The 6,000-nt window shown below is 40.6% G+C and overlaps 1 protein-coding gene across 7 annotated transcripts in view; it reads right to left on the reverse strand.

Annotated features, from left to right (window-relative positions):
* The window catches only part of LOC138978851 (polyamine-transporting ATPase 13A3-like), a 69,259-nt gene extending 67,769 nt beyond the window's left edge, over positions 1-1,490 (reverse strand). For all 7 annotated transcript variants that reach the window (XM_070351655.1, XM_070351651.1, XM_070351650.1 and 4 more), the window contains exon 1: positions 1,347-1,490. The gene's annotated coding sequence lies outside the window, so the exon portion shown is untranslated. The remainder of the gene's footprint in view (positions 1-1,346) is intronic.
* Between the last annotated feature and the right edge of the window lie 4,510 nt (positions 1,491-6,000).

The following is a 6,000-nucleotide window of genomic DNA, read 5'->3' on the forward strand; positions in this document are numbered from 1 at the left end:
CGGACTGATGGGGGTCGAGGAGCTTGTTCTGGGTGAGGTGCCCAATGATCTGAGAGAGAACTATCTTTTCAAGTAATTTCGAGAAAAAAGGAAGATTTGAGACGGGTCTGAAGTTTTTTAGGCAGTTAGGGTCTAGGGAAGGTTTTTTAAGCAGAGGGCGGACTACCGCCGATTTGTATAGACTAACTATTGTATAGACTTCCGTAGCATTATGCTTTGATGATTGGAAGAGACCATCCAATCACAGCCCCCGAATTCCCCCACGTGTTCATCAGAATAGCTATATATTGATATGATAGGTTGTATTCAAAACAAGCTCAGAAAGTTAACAAGAATACAGAAAAGCGCGCTTTCCTGCTTAGCACAATACGCTACCGTGCTAATCTGGCGTGTCAATATCACTACGTTTTGCACGCGGGAGGTGAGCGATTTCCTTCACGCGGGGATTGACGAAGCTGTACTGTCTTGGTGAAAAAATACAGTGCGTTCAGTTTCATTCCGTGAGTTCGACAGCTTGATTAAATGTAGTAATTTCGCCTTACGTGACTTGTTAAGATCTAATTTTCTCCGATTGTTGGAGGTCTTAAAAGGGGAGTTCCACTGTAGCAATAGACCCTATCGGTATTCTAAGCTCTCGTAAGCTCTCGCAAACTTCAGAGCATAGCAAAGCATGTGGTACAGTGATCGCGCGCAAGCTGCAGAAGCCTAGGTTCGAAGTTCTCGCGACGTTCAAAGCATAACAAAGAGCGTGTCTCGCGTATATCTCGCGAGAGCTGCTCAGATACCGAACAGGTCTACAGATCAGAGGACATGCTACCCATGTCAAGCTAATGACATTGAATGATGTCACTTAGTCAGACAATGACTTGAAAAGTTGAATTAGATGTTTTCTTGCTGTCAATCTAATGAAGTAATTTGAACAAAGTAAACAACTGACCATAACAAGTCAACTGACACATGCGACCTGACCCTGACACAGATCATCAATAGTTAGTCTAGATAAATAGTTAACACTTATACTAGTAGTACTAGTAACACTAACACAGTAACAGACCCTATAGACTAGTTTAATCAGTTTAATCAGGACCATAACTTTTTAAGACTAAATACTGGCACCAACAAACGTTTCCCATCTGGATTTACTTAGTCAATGTGTTGAACTTAATGACTGTGAAAAGGGCAAAGTTCGTTTAGTTTTGAAATCGAATGGGGTTCAACTTTGCTGTCAATAATTTTCGTCTGCAATCACAACTTAGGTTTTTCTCCGTCATTGCTGACTGATGCCGGCTGTTCAAACTCATTTCTGTAAATATTTGCATAAAAGAAAGTAAAAATGCCCTTTGTACCTGTATGGAGACTCGTACTTGACGTTGTAGAGGCGAAATCTCATACTGTTTCACGACATTGATGAAAGTTTGATGATTTGAAGGGGCTAAAGTGTTGAGGAAGCTCCAGTCATGTGTTGAAGTTGTGTGTGTTGTCAGCGCTGTTCCATCTTTTGAGCAGACTCCTCCTACTCGATTGAAATCGTAAATAATTTACAGAGCTGCCTTGCCTCTAGCTGATAATGCACACACAGAAAAAGCTAACTAGCAAATACGTCTGCGTCTGTTAACTTTTCAATATTTGTGTACAGCAGTATGTTTGTAGAACAAAATAACTATACTATTTGTCGTTTGGGGGGACACATTTAGAGCAAAAGCTTCAAGGGACACTACTCTTCAATCAAGTCGGCGGGACAGATGCAGGGTAGTCCTAAAATGTTGCAATGGACAATGGACTTCTGATGATCATTTGATTGTACTGTTCATAGTATATCTAGTCTCTATTAAGAAAACAAGGAAAGGAAAAAACAAGTCGCGTAAGGCGAAAATACAACATTTAGTCAAGTAGCTGTCGAACTCACAGAATGAAACTGAACGCAATGCCATTTTTTCAGCAAGACCGTATACTCGTAGCATCGTCAGTCCACCGTTCAGGCAGTGAAATTGACAAGAAGAGCGGTTTAGTAGTTGCGCTGAGAAGGATAGCACGCTTTTTATATTTAGTCAAGTTTTGACTAAATATTTTAACATCGAGGGGGAATCGAAACGAGGGTCGTGGTGTATGTGCGTGTGTCTGTGTGTGTGTGTGTCTGTGTGTGTGTGTGTGTGTGTAGAGCGATTCAGACTAAACTACTGGACCGATCTTTATGAAATTTGACATGAGAGTTCCTGGGTATGAAATCCCCGAACGTTTTTTTCATTTTTTTGATAAATGTCTTTGATGACGTCATATCCGGCTTTTCGTGAAAGTTGAGGCGGCACTGTCACGCCCTCATTTTTCAACCAAATTGGTTGAAATTTTGGTCAAGTAATCTTCGACGAAGCCCGGGGTTCGGTATTGCATTTCAGCTTGGTGGCTTAAAAATTAATTAATGACTTTGGTCATTAAAAATCTGAAAATTGTAAAAAAAAATAAAAATTTATAAAACGATCCAAATTTACGTTTATCTTATTCTCCATCATTTGCTGATTCCAAAAACATATAAATATGTTATATTTGAATTAAAAACAAGCTCTGAAAATTAAATATATAAAAATTATTATCAAAATTAAATTGTCCAAATCAATTTAAAAACACTTTCATCTTATTCCTTGTCGGTTCCTGATTCCAAAAACATATAGATATGATATGTTTGGATTAAAAACACGCTCAGAAAGTTAAAACAAAGAGAGGTACAGAAAAGCGTGCTATCCTTCTTAGCGCAACTACTACCCCGCTCTTCTTGTCAATTTCACTGCCTTTGCCATGAGCGGTGGCCTGACGATGCTACGAGTAAAATGGCATTGCGTTTCATTCTGTGAGTTCGACAGCTACTTGACTAAATATTGTATTTTCGCCTTACGCGACTTGTCTATACCTCTCTTCTCAATGATCTTTGACAAAAATGAAAGGTTAGAAACAGGGCGGTAGTTCTTTAAGACATTTACATCGAGATTGGATTTCTTAAGGAGCGGTTTCACAAGTGCAGTTTTGAACAATGATGGTCCCAACGGAGTCCCAGGTCCCGGCCAAACCCCCTACTTTACATATAACGCATTGTGATCGCGAATACTGTGATATGAACTGTTTTTTGTTTGAACAGAATATTCACCGAGGAGAACACTATACCAAGTCAAATGCAACACTGACTGACACACGAACACTTTGTTACCGCGTGAATTAAAATGGGATAATTTGTGTTAGTTGCACTTCTTGTGACGGCGACTTTGACGGCTGACCGGCGACTAAAAGTCTGCAAAGAGTATAGGGGACGCACGACAGACTGAGGAAATTCAGAGTGCGTCCCGGGCCCCGCTCTTTGTAGGTTTAGTGCGTCCGGGACCGGCCACTCCATGAATTTCTAGTATGTGATCATCGGCTTCTAGTACAGGGATGCGCGCTATGGGGAGCCCTGCTGAGTTAAGTTAAGTGGTATCCCTAAGGCCAAAAAAAAAAATTGTCTGTTTAGGGTAACCCGACCGACCCTATCGATTTGGCGCCGACCCAAAAACTTTTTTTTGATTTAAAAAAAAAAAGAAAAAAAAAGAGGTAAAAATGCTAAAAAGAGACATTTGGCGTTTCATTTAAAAAAACCTACCTACCTACCGACCCTACTTTTTTTGGTCATGTTACCCTAAACAGACAATTTTTTTTTTTTTGGCCTAATCGTTAACTCTACCCTCGTACATTTTGAGTGATGTAGGCCCCCACGACCAAAAATGCACAAATTTTAACCCTGAACGAGCACAAGTAAGCTCCCATGGGGTCGCCTTCACGCGGCGGGAGCGTTTAAACAGAGCTACCCCACCCCTTTACTTCTCTTCTTTTGTCTTATTTCTGCCTTACCAGTCCTTTCACCTATATTTCCTTCCAAGAAAACTCTCCCTACTATTCCCTGCAGTTTTCCAATTGTTTTCTTGTTGTCTTATTTCTACCTGACTGGATCCATCACCTTTATTTCACTTACCAAAAGTCTTCTTTTCCACATCCTTATTTCTCTGCACCCCGCATGTCGTAAGAGGCGACTAACGGATTCTCTTTCTCCTTTTACCCTTGTTAAGTGGTTCTTGTATAGAATATAGTCAATGTTTGTAAAGATTTTAGTCAAGCAGTATGTAAGAAATGTTTAGTCCTTTGTACTGGAAACTTGCATTCTCCCAGTAAGGTCATATATTGTACTACGTTGCAAGCCCCTGGAGCAATTTTTTGATTAGTGCTTTTGTGAACAAGAAACACTTAACAAGTGGCTCTATCCCATCTCCCCCCTTTCCCCTATCCCATCTCCCCCCTTTCCCTCGTCGCGATATAACCTTCGTGGTTGAAAACGACGTTAAACACCAAATAAAGAAAGAAAGAGCACAAGTAACGCACCCCGTTGACTTCTCTACTGTGCCGGGTCACGTGCACGTTTTTACATTTAGTCAAGTTATGACTAAATGTTTTAACATCGAGGGGGGAATCGAGACGAGGGTCGTGGTGTATGTGTGTCTGTCTGTGCGTGTGTGTGTGTGTGTGTGTGTGTGTGTGTGTGTAGAGCGATTCAGACTAAACTACTGGACCGATCTTTATGAAATTTGACATGAGAGTTCCTGGGTATGAAATCCCCATACGTTTTTTTCATTTTTTTGATAAATGTCTTTGATGACGTCATATCCGGCTTTTCGTGAAAGTTGAGGCGGCACTGTCACGCCCTCATTTTTCAACCAAATTGATTGAAATTTTGGTCAAGCAATCTTCGACGAAGCCCGGGCTTCGGTATTGCATTTCAGCTTGGTGGCTTAAAAATTAATTAATGACTTTGGTCATTAAAAATCTGAAAATTGTAAAAAGAAAAAAAAAATTATAAAACGATCCAAATTTACGTTCATCTTATTCTCCATCATTTTCTGATTCCAAAAACATATAAATATGTTATATTTGGATTAAAAACAAGCTCTGGAAATTAAATATATAAAAATTATTAGCAAAAATTAAATTGTCGAAATCAATTTAAAAACACTTTCATCTTATTCCTTGTCGGTTCCTGATTCCAAAAACATATAGATATGATATGTTTGGATTAAAAACACGCTCAGAAAGTTAAAACAAAGAGAGGTACAGAAAAGCGTGCTATCCTTCTTAGCGCAACTACTACCCCGCTCTTCTTGTCAATTTCACTGCCTATGCCGTGAGCGGTGGACTACGAGTATACGGCCTTGCTGCGTTGCATTGCGTTCAGTTTCATTCTGTGAGTTCGACAGCTACTTGACTAAATGTTGTATTTTCGCCTTACGCGACTTGTTTTTTTTCGGTTTTTTTTCAAACCCGTTAAGTTCTGTTTCATTGCATTTCTTGGCCAGCCGGTTATTTCCTATGAGCGTGACAGTTTTAAAAAGCACGAGAGATTAAATGAATATAGAGAATAGGCTACATGGTTAGCTTGCTATGTCGTACCAGATTACACGAGTTGCTTTTTAAATTACCAAACTGCGAGCGAAAGCGAGCTTATCAATATTTGAAAAAAAGTAACCGTTGGTGTAAATCTGGTACGACAGAGTAAGCCACGTAGTATTCTGTTTATCCTACATACTGAACTAGTTTGACACGACCTCATTTACGACCGGCACGGTTGGCCTAGTGGTAAGGCGTCCGCCCCGTGATCGGGAGGTCGGGGTTCGAACCCCGGCCGATACCTAAGACTTTAAAATTGGCAACTAATGGCTGCTCCGCCTGGCATTTGGCATTAGTGCTAGGACTGGTTGGTCCGGTGTCAGAATAATGTGACTGGGTGAGACATGAAGCCTGTGCTGCGACTTCTGTCTTGTGTGTGGCGCACGTTACATGTCAAAGCAGCACCGCCCTGATATGGCCCTTCGTGGTCGGCTGGGCGTTAAGCAAACAAACAAACAAACAAACAAACCTCATTTACGTGACATGATCTATACACACACGTGTCGTTTAAAACGTTATTGTTAACTCATGAGTGGTCTCTCTCAC

Source organism: Littorina saxatilis, linkage group LG10, assembly GCF_037325665.1.
Source record: "Littorina saxatilis isolate snail1 linkage group LG10, US_GU_Lsax_2.0, whole genome shotgun sequence".
NCBI lineage: Eukaryota > Metazoa > Mollusca > Gastropoda > Littorinimorpha > Littorinidae > Littorina > Littorina saxatilis.